Here is a 21,911-nt window from a genome sequence, read left to right as displayed (position 1 = left end):
TCCCCATCCCTTGTAAACAAACCTTTTATTAACTGATTTTTACCTTGTGCAGCCTCCAACATTCAATGTAACTTATGTACATGTCTCCACTACCGTAGAGGTCAGTCTGTACCAGGCACAGTGCCACACTTAACAAATATTCGTTGGAAATCAAACTTTAACAAATATTTGTTGGAAATCAAACTTTAAATCAAACATTCCAAATTAAACAATTATATTTCTACAATTAGAGCTAATTATAGAATAACATAACAACACAGCAACTTAATTAAAAAGAAACCAAATTGAACTCTTTAAAACGTTTTCCCAAAAAGACACTATTTATAAAAGATTTCTTTATTTATATGCATACAAGATCTGAGGTGTAGGCCAGAGGTGCAGGAGGTTAAAAAGGACTCACCAGAGACAGAGTCAGGAGCAGAACCGGCAGATCTACCAAAACACACTGCTGAGGGGAGCAGCAGGCAAAATAGGAGAGGTCTGCTGCACCATGTGGGTTAGCTCCCTGGCTGGGGATCGAATTCTTGGGGATCAAACTCATGCAGCAGTGGCTGGCAATAGCTTGATTAACAAATGCTAAGACTTTAATCCCTGCACCACCCTGTAGGCCCCAAAATAGCACATTTTAATAAAATAGCAATCATTCAACAACTAAGTACCATTAGGGTTAAACCACATAAAATAGTCAATTGCAATTACACAGGTTAACCTAATATTCATCGATGGTATACAGTATTAGAAAAGCTCTCAGCAATGAGCATAAACAGCAGAACTTGAGGGATTTATATGCAAAGAGAGTAACTTCCTCCTCTGTGATTTCATAGTTCTTTGTACATAACACATATAACACTTTTCATACTGCACTGCTTGATAATGCCTCATCAACAACACTCCTCCAAAGCTACAACCTTGATATACAGACTTTTGAGCCCTCATGGTATCTCTGATAAATATCATAGTTATTAACGCACAGTAGGTAGCTAGAAACTGTTTCTAAATAACTACAAGCATCACAGTAACTATGATAAACATTTACCATGTTTCTAGAACTAAAGAATTACATTTCTTTGTTAAAATTTAACAAAAAATTCTGCAATATGGGCAATAAGAGAGATCAAAGTCCAACTGCTTGGCACTGATCTGAGTTTTTCTTTTTAAGACTGAACACTGGGGCCTCCCTGGTGGCACAAGGGGTTAAGCACCACACTATGAAGCAATCCAAAGCCTCTGCAGCATGAGTTCGATCCCTAGCCATGGCACAGCAGACCTCTCCTGTCCCGCCCACTACTCCCCTCAGCAGTATATTTCAGTTAGTCTGCCTGTTCTGTTCCCTACTCTGTCTCTGGTGAATCCTCTCACCCCTGCATCTCTGGCCTGTGCCCCAGCTCTTGTATGCATAGTAAATAAATCTTTGTATGCATAAATCTTGTCTGCATAAATAAATAAATCTTTTTTTTTTTAAAAAAAAAAGAAAGACTGAACACTGGGCCTCCCTGGTGGCGCAAGGGGTTAAGCACCGCACTGTGAAGCTATTCACAGCCTCTGCAGCAGTAGTTCGATCCTGGCCAGGGAGCTATCCACATGGCACAATAGACTTTTCCTGTGGTGCCCGCTGCTCCCCTCAGCAGTGTATTTCAGTACATCTACCTATTCTGTTCCTCATTCTGTCTCTGGTGAATCCTCTTACCCCCCACACCTCTTGCCTGTACCCCAGTTCTTGTGTGCATTTATGCATAAATATTAAGGGGCCTCCCTGGTGCCACAGGAGTTAAGCACTGTACTATGAAGCAGTCTGCAGCCTCTGCAGCACGAGTTTGATCCCTGGCCAGGGAGCAACCCACATGGCGAAGCAGACCTCTTCTGTCTTGCCCACTGCTCTCCTCAGCAGTGTATTTCAGTCAGTCTGCCTGTTCTGTTCCCCACTCTGTCTCTGGTGAATCCCCTCACTCCCCACATCTCTGGCCTGTACCCCAGCTCGTGTATACATAAATAAATAAATCTTTAAAAATATAAATATTTAAAAAAAAAAACACTGAACATTAATATATAGCAGAGAAAGTAATGCCATTTTAAAAACCCTTTAGAAAATCAATGGGTAATTTCAACTTTATATTAAACCTTCAAAAAGTAAACGTTTTTACTTTCTAACATGCACATTACTCTTTTGGTTTTGTTTATAAATGCTATATAGCCAAGTAACAATTAAACAAACAAAAGCTCTATAAATCTGATTTTTTTTTTTTAGAGGCATGTTTTATTTATTTATTTTATTTGTTTGTTTGTTTTATTTATACAAGCACTGGGTACAGTCAGAAGCACGGGAGGGTGAGAGAATTCACCAGAGCCAGAGCGGGGAGCAGAGCAGGCAGAAGGACCGAAGTACACTGCTGAGGGGAGCAGCGGGCGGCAGGAGAGGTCCACGCGCCATGCGGGATCCTCCTCCGGTGGCTGGGGAGCAGCCGGGGATCGAACCGGTACTGCAGAGGCCGCGGGCAGCTTTGCAACCCAGCACTCAACCGCTGCACCACCGGGGAGGCCCTAAATCTGATTTTTTAAGTCAAACTAATCACACACACACACAAAAGCCATTGCCTTATAACAAGGAAAAGGCTTGCTAATACTTTCAAGCATACAAATAATAGAAGACATGCTGTTCTGTGTGTCCCGCTTTTTACAGTACAAGGTAAAGTGAGTATTAATGCAGATAACCCCAAAAAATTATGACAATACAAAAATCACAATTCTTAGTGAGGGAACAACATTCTAAAACTGGTATTTCCGTGGTGATTGTTTTGGAAATAATGTATAGGATGCATTAAAGCAAGAAAAGGTTGGAACTAGTAGATAACAGAGGCCAACAATAGGATGGAAGCACTGGGAATAATATTTTTCAAAAAAAAGAGCTTTATGGCCAAAACTTGCCTTTATGAAAAAGTGCAAATTTTTTCTGACATAATCCATTATTTGATCTTGGTCTTGAAGACGATCTTCTCTAAGGTAGATCTCCTGTTTACATATAAGCACAACCACCCATGTGTTAGGACCACCCAACTTCTGGAAAGCCTGCAGCAACTCAAATAAACTGATTTCTAGTTTACTATTATCCGTGCCAATATTTGCTTCAACTGAAATAACTGAAAAACAACGATTTTCAGTGTCAAAAACTTATTCACTGAGGAACTACCAAGTACTCAGTGTTTAAAATCAAACAATAGGTATTGTGTCCCACCTGTTAGCAGAGTCAACTATAGAAAAATACAAATCACCTGTAAGGGAATATACAATCTAGTTAGAGTGGGTTGGGAGGGTGGGGACTAGAAAAAAAGGTAACCAAGAGAATATAACATGAGCTGAGGACTGATGCCAAGTGAGTTTTATAAACTGAAAAACTAAAGATGAAAATGACTGGCAATTTTAAAGGCAGATTTGAAGGAAAGTAACATACTGAATATAACATGACAACAAAATATCCAAATGCAAAATTATCCTAAGCAATTGGAATGCAGAACAGTGCTTAAAATTTTAAATGAAAGATAGCAAACTAAGAAATACAAAGAACAGCCATCAATAAGAAAAACAGAGTGTTTTCAACTGTATTTACAAGAGATTCAGCAGTGAAGATTACAAAATAAAGAACTGTAGTTCCAGTAGGATTGAAAAAGAAAATCTTGGTTTTTGTTTTTTTTTTTTGGTGGGCCCCTCGCCGGTGGCCGGGGATCGAACTGGCGCTGCAGAGGCTGCGGGCAGCCTCGCAACCCAGCGCGCAACTGCTGCGCCACCAGCGGAGGCCCAGAAAATCTTGTTTTTAAGTGGAGTCTTGAGCACATGTAAAAAGGCAGAGCTATATGTAACTACATATACTAGTATGCGTCTTGAGGGTACACACCATACTTATTGCAGACATAAATAAAAACAGTATCTCTTTACATTTTAATCTATGACAAACTGAGTCCTGATACATAGGAACTGTCTTCTGCTGAAGCAATTTATTTCCAGGAGCATTAAACGGGGTAATGTGCATTACAGGTCCCTTTTCTTCTTTCTAATTGGTTCGCCTTTTTATAGAAAACTAAAGAAAAATGATTTTTACTATTTTGGCTACTTGAATTAAACAAAAAGACAGAGTCAAAATATTTTCTAATAAAAATCTTAACCTGCAAACACTCCTATAAATTATACTTGGGTAAAACTATGTATTCACAAAAATTTTTAAATCCTATATGTGAATGGCAAACATCCACAATTTAAATATTTGCCAAAGAGCTTAAGCTCAACATTTACCAAAAAGAGGGTTGAGGGAAACTATATCCATTGATCAGATGGATAATTTACCCACTTATTCACACTGACTCTCAATGATGGGGTTGTTCTTCCCATATTGAATGTTGTCAAGTACTAGATATCCTTCTACCTTAATGATGTTGATGAGGAAAAAATGATAATCACACATAACCTTCTTTATGAAGATCCCCATATGAGAAATTTTATCTGATAATGTCGGGTGGTTTGTTTTCTTTCTGAACTAATTGGTTCACCTTTTTATTTTTTTTAAGATTTATTTATTTATGCATACAATAGCTGGGGTGTAGGCCAGAGGTGCATCGGGTGAAAAGGATTCACCAGAAACAAAATGGGGAGCAGAACAGGCAGATCAACTGAAATACACTGCTGAGGGGAGCAGTGGGTGAGACAGGAGAGGTCTGCTGTGCCATGTGAGTCACCTACCTGGCCAGGGATCGAACTCATGCTGCAGTGGCTGTGGATAGCTTCATAGTGCTGACAAACCCCCTTGAGTCACTGGGGAGGCCTTAGGCTGGGTGTTGTTTTTTTTTTAAATAAAGATTTATTTATGCATACAAGAGCTGGGGTACAAGCCAGAGATGTGGGGAGTGAGAGGATTCACCAGAGACAGAGTAGGGAACAGAACAGGCAGACTGAGATACACTGCTGAGAGGAGCAGCGGGCAAACAGGAGAAGTCTGCTGCACCAACTGAGTAGCTCCCTGGCCAGCTGGGGATCAAACTGGTGCTGCAGTGGCTGTGGACAACTTCACAGTGCTGTGCTTAACCCCTTGCACCACCAGGGAGACTGGGGTTTTTAAAAATAAGTCCAGAATCACTTAGTAGGCAAAATATGTTTGCAATCTCAATCCTAGATCATTCATTTGTAGTCTCTGCACAAGGCACCAAAATTTAAAAATAGGTGATAGGTAGGATGGTTGAGGAGATTAAGTCAGTTTTCAATGCCACTGCTAAAATCTTTCTGGAACAAGGGTATACAAAACAGCAAGAAGAATAGGTGAATACTGTGCGCTCACTCAAAACTTCATGTTTTACAAACTGTCTCTATCTTTTTGATCTTCAGCTGCACTATTAGGCAGACCTCACAGCTACTTTCACAAAAATGCACAGACCAAAAACTCATGCTGACAGAGAACAAAGCAGGTGATATAAATGAATGAAGCAGGCAAGGCTGTAATCTTTCCATGTGAGACTCACTTTGTTTCATTATTAATCACATTTTTAATATAATCATATTATAATATTACTTTCAGAGAAATACACTCTGTTCTACTCGACTACTGCAGTTGATCTAGCTACACTTTATCCATTTTTTAATAGAATCATCAATAGGGAAGCATTTCTTCACTATAATGAACAGTGCAAGGGCAATAATAAACAGTAATAAGGAGTGGTAGGAACTTGTTATGCCCATCTAAAGGAAAGCAGCTGTGACTCAGCTTGGACCAACTGTTGCCATGGGAAAATGTGGTCCCCACCATCGCCAGAACTGCTAATTTTTCAGGATAATCTAAAAATAGAGGCTCTACACAAAATAGCTAGTTTTTACATATTGACTAAAAAAAAATTAGCCATGCAAAACCAAGAGAAATGCATTTACAGGCTTAGTTTGGCCTGCAGGCTGCCAGTTTACAACCTCTGGCTGGGTAGTGAATAAAGTAGCTTTTTAAATAGCTGTAAAGACTGAAGAAAATAGGACAAAGCTTAGGAATTTATGTTCTAAAATCAATTCCAGCAATAGTGTACATTCCATTTATTCAATTCAAAGCTCTAAAATTATTGAAGAAAAAATATTTAATTAACCTTAAGATGAATTCTGCAAAGAAAAACAAAAATCAAATTTTATTACCTTATCTACAAACATGTTCATTTTCATTGCAATATTATCTACATTGGTGAAAATTTGGAAATAATTTCACTGCCCATTTCTGTAGTAAAGATACTAAAAAAAAAAAAACCCATTGTAACATTACATAGTGCTACATCTAGAAAATGTAAGGTTAAAAAAAGCTATAAAATGATATACAGTATAACATTCATGTAAATTCTAAAAAATTTTTTTTAAAGATTTATTTATTTATTTATACAAGCACTGGGTACAGGCAGAAGGGTAGGAGGGTGAGAGAATTCACCAGAGCCAGAGCGAAAAGCAGAACAAGGCAGACTGATGAAGTACACTGCTGAGGGGAACAGTGGGCAGCAGGAGAGGTCTGCGCGCCATGTGGGACCCTCGCCAGGCAGCCGGCCAGGGATCGAACCAGGGCAACCCAGCACTCAACCGCTGCGCCACCCTGGGAGGCCCTCTAAAAATTATTGTACATTGTTAATGGATACACATTTGCATAGTAAAAGTATTAAAAAAGAACAAAAGGATGTATCAATTTTAGGAGGAGGTTTACCACTGGGAGCAAGGAGGGGGGGAATGGGAATGGCAAGTGACACAAAATGGACATCAATTGTAACTACTTACTTTTCTTTAAAACACTAAAGCAGGGCCTCCCCCATGGCCCAAGGGGTTAAGATACAACCTATGAAGCTATCCACAGCCACTGCAGTACGAGTTCAATCCCCAGCCCGCCAGGGAGCTACCCACATGGCGCAGCAGACCTCTCCTGACTCACCCACTGCTCCCCTTAGCAGAGTACTTCAGTCATTCTGCCTGTTCTGTTCCCTACTCAGTCTCTGGTAAATTCTCTCACCCCCCCACACCTCTGGCCTGTACCCCAGTTCTTGTATGCATAAATAAATCTTTAAAAAAAAAAACACTAAGGCAAATATGACAAAATGTAAACATTTGTCATTTCTGGTAGTAGTTATGTGGACTTTTTAGATTAATGCAGGTATATTTTTCCTGCATATTTGGTATTTTCCATATAAAAATAAATACATAAAATAAAATTTAAAAGAAACAACAAAAAGCACTTTTCTGATATAGGGCCAAATGATAGACCCTCTGAAAGTAACTGAATATGTAGATGACAGGAAAGTACTGAAAGAATAACCCAAACATTTAAGGTTCTATTGTGTAGAATTTTTGGAGTCAAGGAGCAGAGATTCAAGTATCAGCTTAGTCACTTAAAACGATGTTACTGCAGGCAAATGTTCAAACTTCCTAAGCCTATTTGCCCATTTACTAAAGGGGCTAATACTGCTACCTACCTCAAACAGCCATGGTGAAGCTTAACAAAATAATCAGTGTCATGGCCTTGTCTATCATTTTACTTCCCTAGTAGAGCAAAGGAATAGTAAAGACATACAAAGACAATAATTTCACTCTGAAGTTGATGATATGGCACGTTACCTTTTGCACGTTTAAAGACATAAGGAAAGAGATACCACTTTTCTGGTGTCCAAAAATAGAAAACAAATTGGTCTTGTCATAACAAGAAGGCAGGCAGAAGAGAAGGCAGATGCCCTGTTACTAATACAATCAATTCATCCTAATCACCTTCATCAACAAAGACCAAATTTTACTGTTGCTAGTTACTGTTCTCAGCTCTTTTAGTGTATTAATTCATTTTATACATCAGAAAAAATTACATAAACTGTATAACAAGAGAAAAAGTGATACATGCCATAAGATTATGAATTCAGAGAAAAAAACATTTCTTTCAGGTGGAAAAAAATCAGGGAAGGCCACCTAGAAAAGGAGAAATCTGAAGATTGGTCATGACTAGAGCAGAAGAAAGTGATTAAATACCATGAGGAACAGAAACTATCTTCATAAAGCTGAATCACAAGATACACCGAAGGCAATAAGAGAAGATTAACAGGTAAACCAGAACACATAAAAAATGTCCTTGTATGACCACTTAGGGTTAAACTAATGCCTAACAAATACCATGCTTCTACTAATGTGCCCTTTCCATTTTCATCTACACAGCTTACCAATGATAGAAGAAAGCTGGCAATGGGTTTTTGGCAAAAAAAAAAAAAAAAAAAAAGTGACATGAGAACTGTGGTTCAGGAACATTAATGGCTGTTTTACTGTAATATCCCACACAATTTCTCCTCTTATTCTCTATATGGCTAATGGTCCCCAAGTCGATCGCCAGCCAGGGAGATAATCCACATGGGGCAGCAGACCTCTCCTGTCTCACCGCTGCTCCCCTCAGCAGTGTATTTCAGTAGATCTGTCTATTCTGCTCCCCACTCTGTCTCTAGTGAATCCCCTCACCCCCTGCATCTCTGGCCTGCACCCCAGTTCTTGTATGCATAAATAAAAATCTTTTGGAAAAAGAAATACTCAGTCACCCAGCTACATATCTGAGTTGTCCTGCAACATTTCTTTGTCCCAATCACACTACTCACAATTCTACTTCCTATGGCTTTCTCCAGTCAAGAACCTTCACTGTCACTATCTTATTTCAAGCACTTATTCTTTCCCTAAAATCACCTCCATTCCAATCAATATTCCTCACTGCCACTCATAATCTAAAACACTCTGATGAGGGCCCCCCCTGGTGGCGCAGTGGTTGAGCACTGGCCTGCAAAGCTGCCCGCAGCCTCTGCAGCACCGGTTCGATCCCCAGCCACCAGCGAGGGTCCCATATGGCGTGACAGACCTCTCCTGCCGCCTGCTGCTCCCCTCAGCAGTGTATTTCGTCAGTCTGCCTGTTCTGTTCCCCGATCTGGCTCTGGTGAATTCTCTCACCCTCCCGCGCTTCTCACTGTACCCAGTGCTTGTATAAAATAAATAAATAAATCTTTAAAAAAAAAAAAAAAACTCTGATGACCTCTCACCTTTGCTTGAAATTATTTCCAAATCATCTACAAAGTATACACAATGTAATTTATAAATTCTATCAATATCACTGACATGTACCTTTCCAGACTCACATCCAAGTATACTCTACAATCTCTTCTGCCGTACTGTCCAGCACAGTCTTTCATGTTTTACAAGTATGTTGCTAGTCCTTCCACCTAAAATGATCTTCTCCCATGTCAACTCCAATTATTCATTCAAGATTCAATATTCTCAAAATACTGACAAATCTAGGCCTCCCAGTGGCATAGTGGGTTGAGAGCAGCACAGTGAAGCTGTCCACAGCCTCTGCAGCGCGGGTTCGATTCCAGGCTGGTCAGGGAGGGACCCACATGGTGCAGCAGACCTCTCCTGCCTCGCCCACTGCTCTCCTCAGCAGTGTCTTTGGTCCGTCTGCCTGTTCTGCTCCCCACTCTATCTCTGGTGAATTCTCTCACCCTGCCTTGAACCTGTATCCCAGTTCTTGTATAACAATTAAAATCTTTTAAAAAAAAAAAAATTCTGACAAATCTAGAAATAGGGAGGGGAGCTAAGATTTAGCCAAGGAATAAATAAGTGAGGAAACATTCCCCTTATCAAAGTTTATTTATCACATATGAATAAACAACAAAAAGAAGTGGTTATAATTAACATTTTAATATTTTTAATGATTCAGACATCTCAGATTTTTAAAGTTTTCTGTTTTTTGAAATTTTTTTTATTTTAATTTTTGTGGTCCATATTGAGTTTTGGATCACGTTTGTTTGTTTTTTTTTTTTTAAGATTTATTTATTTACACATACAAGAACTGGGAAATAGGTCAGAGGTGTGGGGGGTGAGAGGATCCACTAGAGACAGAGTGGGGAACAGAACAGGCAGACTGATTGAAATACACTGCTGAGGGGAGCAGCGGGCAAGTCAGGAGAGGCCTGCTGCACCGTGTGGGTAGCTCCCTGGCCGGGGATCAAACTTGTGCTGCAGTGGCTGCAGATAGCTTCATTAGTTGCATCTTAACCCCTTGCGACACCAGGGAAGCCAGCCATGTCTTTTTTAAACATTTATTTACTTATGCAGACAAGAACTGGGGTGTGTAGACCAGAGATGGGGGAGGGGGATGGCGGGGACAGGGGGCGGTTGTTGAGAGGATTCACCAGACAGAGTGGGGAGAACAGGTGGCTCTACTGAAATACACTGCTGAGGGAAGCAGCACATGAGGCAGGAGAGGTCTGCTGTGCCATGTGGGTTGCTCCCTGGTGCTGCAGTGGCTGGTGATAGCTTGATAGCACTGTGTCTTTAACCCCTGCACCACCAGGGAGGCCCCCTTCAGATTTTTAAATGTGCTGTATTACATGGTGTTATTATCTTTATAGTCAGAAATCTCAACATAAAGATATAAAAATATAATAAAATCATTTAAGGGTCCCAAATGGCGCACAGACCTCTCCTGCCACGCCCCCTGCTCCCCTCAGCAGTGTATTTCGTCAGTCTGCCTGTTCTGTTCCCTGCTCTGGCTCTGGTGAATTCTCTCACCTTCCCGCACTTCTGACTGTACCCAGTGCTTATATAAACAAAAAAATAAAATAAAATCTAAAAAAGAAAGAAAGAAACATCCCATTCCTGTGGCGGGGGAAAAAAAGGGAGAGAGAGAAATTTATCTTTATGTACTGAGAAAATAAGCAAAGACCTATGAATTTCAAAAATTAAAAACTATTTCAGGTCAGTAGATCTCACTTGCATGGAAGCACCGCAATAAAATGTGCCCCCAAAGCCTCAATATCACCAGCACAGAGGGCACTAAAAAACTAAAGAGAGAACTTTGAAGGGCCTCCCCGGTGGCGCAGCGGTTGAGCACTGGGCTGTGAAGCTGCCAGCAGCCTCTGCAGCGCCGGTACGATTCCCGGCTGCCAGCGAGGGTCCCACATGGCGCGCAGACCTCTCTTGCCATGCCCACTGCTCCCCTCAGCAGTGTATTTCATCAGTCTGCCTGTTCTGCTCCCCACTCTGGCTCTGGTGAATTCTCTCACCCTCCCACAATTCTGACTGTACCCAGTGCTTGTATAAATAAATAAATAAATCTAAAGAAAATGACAGACAGACAGACAGACAGACAGAAAGAAAGAACGAACTTTGAAGAGATAACTTTAAAAATGTTAGAAACAATATACTATGCAAGTCAACCTTCACTCTTTTCATTCTTTTTCTATATACAACCAATTACCTTGATCTGCAAGTTTACCTTCTCAGTTTGATTTCCTTCTGTATATCTTTACCACTACTACCATAGTTCACACATCACCTCTTATCTAGAATAATTAAGAGGTCTTGCCTTATGTCTGGTCTTAACCAATTAACATGCATCCCCTACACAGCCTGCAGAGTCATCTATTTATAATACAGTCTGACCATATCACTTATCTGCTTTAAAATATTGATTTTTAACGGGGAAGGTTCCCTATTTTTATTTATTTAACAAATATTTATATAGTACTCACTACATGCTAGGCACCTCTTTAATGTTTGGCAAGTGCTCACTTACTCCTCATAATTACGTATAAGAATTTAAGTAGTCTATAGATATATACACGCATATACACACACACTACACACTATATATACATAATATAACACAGCTGCAGACGTGGAGAAGGTGAACTGGCATCTAGGCTCCAGGGTCAAGGCTCTTAACCACTGTACTGCGTGTGCTGCCTCCCCATTTCTTAAAGTCCACATGCTTTATTAGTTTAAAAGGTCTTTGATTAGTATCTGGTCCCTGCCCAGATTTCAAGTTTTATTTTTAATTAAGCCTCACTTTGCTCACACTCCTGGAAAACTGAGCACTTAAAGTGTGAGCCTTCCCTTTCCCCATTCTGACTTAGGATTCTACTCCTGCTGTGACAATAATAAAATGTCTTTTCCATTATTAATTACACTAGTAGACATATAAAACATGAAAATACCACGTTTTAGAACTCAACTCTCCAATACCCCCTTAATGATTATGCTGTTAAAAGACAAGCAAAGATAACAAAAATAATCTGGGTCCCCAACCTGGATCCTCCCTCAACTCTTGATTCTTCACAAAGACCCACAACCACTCCATAGCCCAAACCAAAGCAAAACAAAACAAGAAAGAAAGAAAAAAAAAAAAGTAATTCCTCAATGTCTACATTCTTCCTCTCCCTCACTACTAATTTTGAATTTGGTTACCACTAATTTTTGAATTTTATTCATTCAACTGGTTACTGAATCACTCAAATCCATTCTTTCAACCTGCATTGCGTCATAGATCTATCGCCAAACACTGCAGTTATACCTTCCACAATGCTGACATAATGTAATAAATGCAATTTTCAAGAATTATCTTCTCTCAAATTACAAATTCTCCTTAGTGTAAAATAAGTATCGTTCAGGACCTAGCTCTACCAATTCTATTTTTAAAATAAGAGTAAAATCAATAAAAATTATTTCATTTTCTGCTGCAGTATTTAAAACTTATTTGAGAGAAAAGAACAAGATATTCAAATACTAGCATAAAAACAATGAATAAGATGCTTTGCTTCTCAGATCACAGGAGCCTTTAAAAAAGCCCCAAAATGAGCTTTATGAATAATTACTAGAAAATAAAATTCACTTAAATGTAGCTTCTTCAAATGTTATATCCTCATTCTCCAAACAACTCCTAAACATTTTTTTGAAAATTTGAGGACTACTTATATTATTAATATTTTAAATTCTAGATTTTCTTTTGGTCTCTTTGGTCACATCTGCAGAGGAAGAAGACTAAGAAACAAAATCATCACAGTAACGCCCACATATTGTGCAGCCTTTATGGCTCCAAGACCAACCACCTTTAAAATTCAACCTGTGTTAAATTTGGCTATCCTGCCAAGTAGAAGAGCAAGATAACTGCAGTGCCAAGACAGAAGATGAAATACCACTAAGAATGATCAAATGAAGCACCTAAAAATTGCATACCACAGGTTCAGGCTTGGATTCTGTGATGGATCAACACCTAAACCCAAGAGGGCAGCTGTTGCAGCATCCAGTTCTGAAGGATTTCAATGATTAATCACACAATAAATGTTGCCTAGTTTAAAAAAAATTAAAAATAAAACTGTTCTAAGTTAAAAAAATGTGAATTGTTTTAATAAATTGCAGAGAGAAGAAAAAGCCTTACAGAAGAATTCCAAATAATATACATGGAACTTGAGTCACTTCCAAAGGATAAAGAAGCAGAAAGGAAAAATAACTTTGTGGTATGGAAACATCAACCAAGTAATAAAGATTAAAATCACCAGTGATGGTCTGTGAGTATCATGTAGCCCCTGACATGATGTAATGAAAATAACTTTATCTCTGTAGTATTTTTCCTCAAAATCCATAACACCAATCTAAGAATGAAAAAACACTAGTTTAGGAGAACATTTCACAGAACACCTGACTAGTACTATTAAAGATCATCAAGATTATGAAAAATAAGGAAAGACTGAGAAATTGTCATAGACGAAAGGAGACTGGTGAGACATGACAACCAAATACAATATGCTACCTTGGATTAACTCTGAAACAAAAAGTATGAAATGAAAATAAAGTCTAAAGTTTACCAATAGCAAACAGCAAGAATGACAAGTGCCAATCTTACAGAAGTTTAAGATGTTAACAATGGGGTAACTAGTGCAGGGTATATACAAGAACTGTCTGCATCATCTTTACAACTTGTCTATAAATCTAAATTATTACAAAATTAAAAGTTCACTTAAAAACACACATATAGAGGTAAAATATGGGGCTATTTAAACTAATAATGTTTTAAAAGTACGTTTTCTGATTAAAATAAAGATGTAAATTATACTTAAAGTTTAGATAAAATGCTTACTAGCAACAGAAGTTTATGTTAAAAAAAAAAACAACATTGAATATTTCAATTTGGCATTTACAATGAAACTTTGAAACTATCAGTAGTTTCAGATAAACTAGTTTCCCCAAAGGGTAAAGACTGAATCCTTAATACCAATTCTTAAGAAATGCACTTAATTCCACTCCTAGGTATTTATCCAAAGAACACAGAAACATTAATTCAAAAGGGCACCTGCACCCTTATGTTTATGGCAGCACTATTTACAATAGCTAAACTATGGAAACAACCCAAATGCCCAAAAGCAGATGACTGGATCAAGAGATGTAGTACATAGACACAATGGAATATCACTCAGCAATCAAAAAAGATAAACTCATGCAATTTGCAGCAACATGGATGGAGGGGAAGGGATCATGCTCAGTGAAATAAGCCAGAAAGAAAAAGAAAAATACCAGATGATCTCACTCATAGCAGGAATTTAGAAAACCTAAATAAGGGACCAGGAAAAAGACCAATTAAAATAAAATCAAAATCAACAAGCAGCTATAAACCAGGGACACACTACAGAGGAGAGAGACGGGAGTAGGATCAAAACAAGGGTGGTGGGAATTGTATGGGGACTATAACAAAGATGAAAATGCATATATTGTGTGAAAAATGATGTAAGAAATATATAAGATAAAAAAAGAAATGCAGGGCCTCCCCTGTGGCGCAGCGGTTGAGCGCTGGGTTGTGAAGCTGCCCGCAGCCTCTGCAGCACCGGTTCAATCCCCGGCTGCTCCCCGGCCGGCCAGCGGAGGAGGGTCCCACATGGCGCGCAGACCTCTCCTGCCGCCCACTGCTCCCCTCAGCAGTGTACTTCCGTCCTTCTGCCTGCTCTGCTCCCCGCTCTGGCTCTGGTGAATTCTCTCACCATCCCGCGCTTCTGACTGTACCCAGTGCTTGTAGGTATGTATGTATCAATCAATCAATCAATAAATCTTTTAAAAAAAAATGCACCTAAAACTACAAAAGCTATTTTAAAATGTTAATGCTGCTTATTTATATGATTAAACTAGATGCTAAATCCTTTCTTTAAAAAGTCCAACAATAAAAAGCATGTACTGATATATTTACACGCCTTTCATCATTCAATATTAGTAAACACTCTATGAGCTAGATACTGTCAAAATCGTCCATTTACATGTAAGTGAGGTTTTTGCTCAAGGCACAGAGTTGGCAAATTGCAGAGTCCAAATTAGAATATAAATATTCAGGGCCTCCCTGGTGGCACCAGTGGTTAAGATGCAACCTATGAAGATATACGCAGACACTGCAGCACAAATGCAATGCCCAGCCAGGGAGCAACCTACATGGCGCAGCAGACCTCTCCTGCCTCGCCTGCTGCTCTCCTTAGCAATGTATTTCAATCAATCTGCCTGTTCTGTTCCCCACTCTGTCTCTGGTGAATCCTCTCACCCACCACACCTCTAGCCTGTACCCCAGTTTTGTATGCGTAAGTAAATACATCTTTTTTTAAAAAAAAAAAAAGAATATAAACATTCACTTATGTTTTGGTAGTTTAATTTAATTTTTTCAGATAATATTAAAAGTATAATTTTTCCCCATCCTTAAAAAATGTTTGACAAAACTAATTAATAAAACTGACTCATTATCTTCACCTTCCCTTCTGCAGTCAGCATGTTTTCAATAAAATAAAGGAGGAAAGATGAAAGAACAAAACATGCTTTATACACACAAAACACTAATTTCATAAAACATATCCTTCTGTTTTTGACATAGATTAAAAGTACATTAATCAACTAGGTAAAAAAAAATCTTAATAAACTTATACAAAGCTTTCAAAAATCAAATTCCTTAAAAATTTCCCAGAATTTTAACCTTACTGTTATCTAGACAGTCACTCAGAGAAAGTTAATAGCCTTAGTTAATAATTCTTGTCAACACAAAAGAGCTCAAAGAGCAGATAATCAAAATGAAAAGAACACATAATTACAAAATGCAAATATAATTTGTCCATTGGGTTAATTCACTTCTTATAGTTGAAACTTTATGAACCTGATAGAAGTATGTCAGAAGTGTAACCCATTTCCTTAGGACAACGTAAAATCTCTGTAAAAGAAGTGTAAACATCTTAATTCCTCAGGTCAATGAAAGTTAACTATTACCAAGAAATATAGAATAGCACATTTCCTTTCACATAACCCCACATTCAATCAAATGCAACAAGTATTTAATTACTTATTAATACTACTGTAAGGCAGTATTAGGCACTTTCTGGAGTCCCAACTCAAATGCCTTAAGCAAGCAAAATAATACACAACCGTACGTTAATAAACAACAATTTAAATGATGCAGGTAATAAATGCCAACATTTTTTACAATTTTAAAAAAGAAATAGTTATAAAAAGAAGTCAATTTGTCAAAAGAAAAACGGAATGTTTGTTTCATCATATAAGGCAATACCTAAGCATTCCAGTGACAGTAATATATGCACCTCATTCTAGTTACAAACTTGTGACCTTACGGGAAAAGTTATCTGAATTTTAGTTTTCTCATCCCATAAAATACCAATTTGCCTCAAAAAGATCTGACAGAACAAATGAAGTACCTCATTTAATACACTCAAAAAGTATTAGGGAAATAAATGTTTATGTCAATGTGAAATAACAACTTTAAAGGATACTTTTCCAGAAATATCCTTGACAAGTGTACAGATCAATCCTTACCAGGTATGTTTCAACCAAAAGCCACCATCTTTTAAAGAGAAAACAATAACTCAAAATAATAAGCATTTATGATGCCCACATCCAATGAGTATAAAGCATTTCACAAATATCAATTAAAATGTATAGCTGCCGTAGCAAGGCCAAAAATAATACACACAGGGCCTCCTGGTGGCAAAAGGGATTAAGTCCCAGCACTATAAAGCTATGGGCAGCGCTGCAGCAAGAGTTCGATCCCCAGCCAGGGAGCTGACCCACATGGCGCAGCAGACCTCTCTTGTCTCCTGTCTCGCCCACTGCTTCCCTCAGCAGTGTTTTTCAGTAGATCTGCCTGTTCTGTTCCCCACTCTGTCTCTGGTGACTCCTCTTACCCCCCGACACCACATCTCTGGATTCCACCCCAGCTCTTGTATGCATAAATAAATAAATCTTTAAAAAAAAAATACATATAGCAGAAATTAAACTAAGATTCCATTTAAATGACCAGCCAAAGTGTCATACTAAACCAGCAACAAAGCCGAAACAATCCAAAAACCTTCACTGCAGTTAACTTTCAGGCTTATGTAATACAACATCTTTGTTGGGAGGTACAAATTTCTTAAAATACTTGGCTTTCCACAAACACGATTCATTCTTCAGCTAAGCATCTTAAGGAAAACCGTAGGTATGATTTTTCTTTTCAGAACCTGTATTATATGTCATTATAGTTTTATTTTAAATAGAACAACTTTTAAAAAAGAAAATTATAGTTGTATTGTAGACCTAAAAACAGTGGCAAAGAATTTTCACTTCAAACTTAACTCTTTCTTTCCAAAGAAAATGAAAACAAATTACCTATCATAATGAAACAGTTTCACAATAAAGACTTAGAAGCATGTAAAAGAATCTCTTAGGACCACAGCCGACATGGTCCTCTGGGTTTAAAACCATCTGAGCCTCAAAAAACCTTCTGGCAGGGCCTCCCCGGTGGCGCAGCGGTTGAGCGCTGGGTTGCGAAGCTGCATGCGACCTCTGCGGCGCAGGTTCGATCCCCGGCTGCTCCCCGGCCACCAGAGGAGGGTCCCACATGGCGCGCAGACCTCTCCTGCCGCCCGCTGCTCCCCTCAGCAGTGTGCTTCGGTCCTTCTGCCTGCTCTGCTCCCCGCTTTGGCTCTGGTGAATTCTCTCGCCCTCCCGCGCTTCTGACTGTACCCAGTGCATGTATAAACAAAACAAACAAACAAACCAGCAAACAAATAAATAAAGCATGCCTCTATAAAAAAAAAAAAAAAAAAAACCTTCTGGCAAAAGAGTGCATGACTCACTGCTTTAGAAAGCAATGGGGAGAATTGGTAAGTTCACTCTGACTGCCCTAATATTTCACTTTGGGTTTGTTTTTTAAGACATCTCTATACTAATCGTGACAATTTCTATAGCTTATCAAGATGATAAGTTGTCAGTGATATGAACTGCATGTAAACAAAAAGGCCCTGTTTTATTCTGGATACTTAAAATATGACATATAAAGGTATACAGTATCTATAATCCTACCTGTTATATAACAATTTTATATATATTACTTAGTAAATATGAAGGAAACATTTGTAGTGAACAAGTAAAATACAGACAATGAAACATGGATATTCTAGCTAGAAAACCGAAAATTATAACATACTGGTTCTTCTCTTCCAGAAACATCTCCAGATCTCATATATTATCGTTACTTTATCTGGAAAAAAATATACCAAGCAATTTTACTAAAAAACGAAACCCATCCCAATCTCATTAAAACTTTTTAAATATATAACATTATGAAGAATTTTAAAAAGTGATCCCCAAATTAAGCCAAAAGTCTGCCACGTGTTTCAAACATATACAGAAGTTTGGAATAAAGCTCTCTTAGTCAAAAGAGCTTTATGTTTCTAATCAATTAATAATCTGAAAAATCACAACTCTTAAGTGTGCTCTTACAGCTATAAATACTAGGAAAGGAGATAATGTCAGACACCTAACAGTAAATTATCATTCCTAACCTTACTCAGGTCTTACCCAAAACCCTTCTAGTTTCTATCACACTTTAAAAAAAAAAATGTAAAAATATATCATACACTTACAATCATAAAGCTCATCAAAATTACATTTACATGATTTTGACATTCTTTTGATGAAGTCTATTCACATGAATGCATGATACAAACATTAACATGACCTACCCTCCCTTATGGTAGTTTCTTACAAAAAGGTTCCTTTTCAAGGGAGAATACAAGAGAAAGGATCTACAGAGTGTCTTTAACACAAAATAGCTCACCCTTTTTCACTTAACTTCTGATGTTTATTATTTAAAAATCACAGATTTACTATTGGAATGCAAACTAAAGTGAAAGAAAACATCTGTAGTTATTATATTTTGGCAATATTTCTACTACTGTATTTCTGGCATTCATTAATTTACACTTGCGTACAGATGTGTGTATGTATATAAACACAGAGATCGACAATGTATCTATCGTAGAGCAGGAACACTGCTTTTTACCCTAATCATTCAATACCCACCTTGCAAAAAGGGTAGAAACTAAAAACATGAGATTTTAAGATTTACTACAGAGGAATGTCTTTGTTGTAGCGCCTGTTAGCATCAAATAACCTTACAAAACATAAGAAAAATGCCAAGAAAAGGCAATGGAGCATTTCACAGCTTCTGCTCTCTTACTCCACCCAGTTTCCTCGGTTCAATGGCTGTTCATAGCATTCACAAATATTAGCCCATTTTTTTAAAAGGTGGTAGGGGGGGGGGGGTTGGGGAGGCCAAAAAAGGCTAGCTCCATGAAAACCAATATATACAGAAATAATTTTGTGGAAAATTGAGTCCCTCTTATTTAAAAAAAAAAAAAAAAAAACCTTCATATTTGAAGAGATTCTCTCCTTCTGAACAATCCAAACAATCCAAACAATGATCATTTACAATATAGAACCTGAGAGAATAAAACATCCTAAACACAAATTACTCTTGTGCTTTAATAAAAACTGCAATTTGCAACTGCCAATTATTTTGCAAAACTGTGTGTCAAAGATGCCCATGAAAGATTTAATCTTCCTCAGAACCAAAGCAGAATTTTTTAAGGAAAAGCCTTTCACAAACGTTCACTGCAAACATACCCAAACAGGAAATTTTCCTGATTGAGACTGAAGCCCGCAGCAACCAAGCCCTGCTGCAGAGAGAGAGAGACAGACAGAGAGAGACAGAGACAGACAGAAAAAGAGGAGGAAAAGGAGGCGGATGGAGAAGAAATCAGCAAATACAACTGTGGCAAAAGGAGAGGAATGTCATTATCACTGGTATGAAAGGCCCAAACACTGTCTCCTCCACCCTGGCCTCAAAATTAAATTCACACAAAACAATCCACCTCCCACCAAAAATAGAATTACAAAAAAGGCACAAAATTTTTGTTTAGAGTTTAAAACGCTATGAATTTCAAGGATTGTGTGTTAAAGAAGAGGTCAGAATAACAGTAAAATCTTTATTCTCTCCCGGTTGCCTCTTAAGGAAAGAGGGAGGGGGAGACCTTGGCATGACATCGCCCATTGAGAACGAGACCACAAATCTGGTTCTTCTCTTCAAAAGCACAATTTCTTAATCAAAAGAACCCAAATCAATTGAACCCAAATCCCAACAGAAAAATGTCCTACCCTCCTCCCAAGGAGTTTCTTGCTAAGTCATTTAAGAAAGGAAGAATAATAAAAGCCAAGGCACCTTGCTCTCTCTTATCTCAGCTATAGAAACCTACTCTTCCTCTCTACTCTCACGTTTAGTTTAGAGAGCAGGAAGAGTTAAAATCTGCCCACCACCTCAAAAGCATTTTCTCACCTGGGAGGATAAAGAAGGCACTGCGTTTCCTAAAGGAAGGGAGAGAGAAGATGAAGGGGAATGGTTGTGGGCCTCGAAGCTCAGTGTTACAACGTCAAAAGGCAACTCCCGTTTGAGAAGCCGGTGGCAGAAAAGAAAAATCGGGCCTGATTTAGTGGGAGGATGCTGCAGATGCTTCGGTGGGTAGGGCCGCTCCTCCTTATTGGGTGTAGACCCTGGACCAAAGCACAGGGGCGCCACGGGAGAGGTGGGCCATCCTCCTCAGGTCAGCGCCCTGCTAAGGGCAGGAGGGGGTCCGAGCCCCCGGAAGGCAGGTCGGTGCCGAGGCGATGCGGGACTGAGCCCGGGCTCCGAGCTGCCAGCAGCGGGGGGGGACTGCGGAGCTCGCCTTCCGCGCCCGGAGAGAGGCGGGCCGTCCCCTTTCCCCAAGATCAGAGAGCGACCTGCTCTCCACGCCCTTTCTAACCAAGAATACTTTTCTTGCTAAGTCACCGGAGGAGGAGGACGATCCCGTCCCAGGGAGGGCCGCGGGTGGAGTCGCAGCGTCCCTGGCACCCCCCGAGCCGGAGCCGGGAGAAGGAAGGCGAAGGCAGCGCCCGCCCCAGCCTGTCCCCCCTCCTCCCGAGTCTCTCACTCAACGGCCGTCGCGGCCGCCATTTTGAGAGCGAGGAGAGAAGAAGAAGGAGGAGGCGGCGGCAGGGGGAGGGGAGAACGGGAGGGAGGGGACCGGCGCAGCCACATCGTCAGGCCGCCGGGCCTGGCCCGCCGCCGCCCGAGCGCGGTGGAGAAAACACAAGGGAGGGCGGGGACCCTCGCCGCCTTACCGGAGCGCTGCACCGCCGGCTCCGCAGGGCCTCTTCCGTCCTTCACTCCCATCCACCGGGGGGAGGGGGAGAGGGAGAGGGAAGGGAGGAGGAGGGAGGGAGGGAAGGAGGGAGGGGGAGGATGGCGCGCTGGGCCCGGGCCCGGGGGGGGAGGGGAGGGGAGCGGGCGGGCTCCTCAGTCGTTCCGGGGCTCGAGCCCGAGGCCGGCGCTCGCGGTTTCTCTGGCTCGCGCCTGGGCGCTCCCCTCCTTCTCTTTCTTGCTCCCTAGACCTGGGGGCCGCTGCTCGTTCGCTCGCTCACTAGCTATCTCCGCCGCCGGACTCCGCCGCCGCCCCGCCGCTCCAGCTCCGTCTGTCACAGGAGCTGCCCCAACGCCCTGACGTCACCGCGCCGCCGCCGCCGCCCCAGACCCGCCGGAAGAGGGAGGGGAGGGGGCCGGGAGCGGAGGAGGGGCTGCGGCGCATGCGCCGCCGGGGCCGGGCCGGGCGCCGAGCTGCCTTCCGCTTAGCGGGCTGGCTGCCCGTGCGGCTCCGCGGTACCAAGGGGCCGGCCGGCGAGTTTCCGCGGGAGGCCCTCCTCCTCCTCGCGCTCGCACGCTTTTGTAGCCTGGGAGA

The 21,911-nt window shown here is 40.4% G+C and overlaps 1 protein-coding gene across 4 annotated transcripts in view; it reads right to left on the bottom strand.

Annotated features, from left to right (window-relative positions):
* Positions 1–21,651, bottom strand: part of PAFAH1B1 (platelet activating factor acetylhydrolase 1b regulatory subunit 1) — a 71,762-nt gene extending 50,111 nt beyond the window's left edge. The window contains exons 1-2 of one of the 4 annotated variants that reach the window (XM_037495149.2): positions 21,298–21,450; positions 18,284–18,337 (exon numbers count right to left, since the gene is read on the bottom strand). The gene's annotated coding sequence lies outside the window, so the exon portion shown is untranslated. Of the gene's footprint in view, positions 1–18,283; positions 18,338–20,473; positions 20,788–21,297 lie in introns of those variants that run through there. The other 3 variants (XM_037495148.2, XM_037495147.2, XM_054689467.1) reach the window with 3 other exon arrangements.
* Between the last annotated feature and the right edge of the window lie 260 nt (positions 21,652–21,911).

This window comes from Talpa occidentalis, unplaced genomic scaffold (genome assembly GCF_014898055.3).
Source record: "Talpa occidentalis isolate TD23 unplaced genomic scaffold, MPIMG_talOcc4v2.1 talOcc4.7, whole genome shotgun sequence".
Classification (NCBI taxonomy): Eukaryota; Metazoa; Chordata; class Mammalia; order Eulipotyphla; family Talpidae; genus Talpa; species Talpa occidentalis.
The sequence above is the reverse complement of the archived record's forward strand: the minus strand, read 5'-3'. Positions and strand labels throughout refer to the sequence as shown.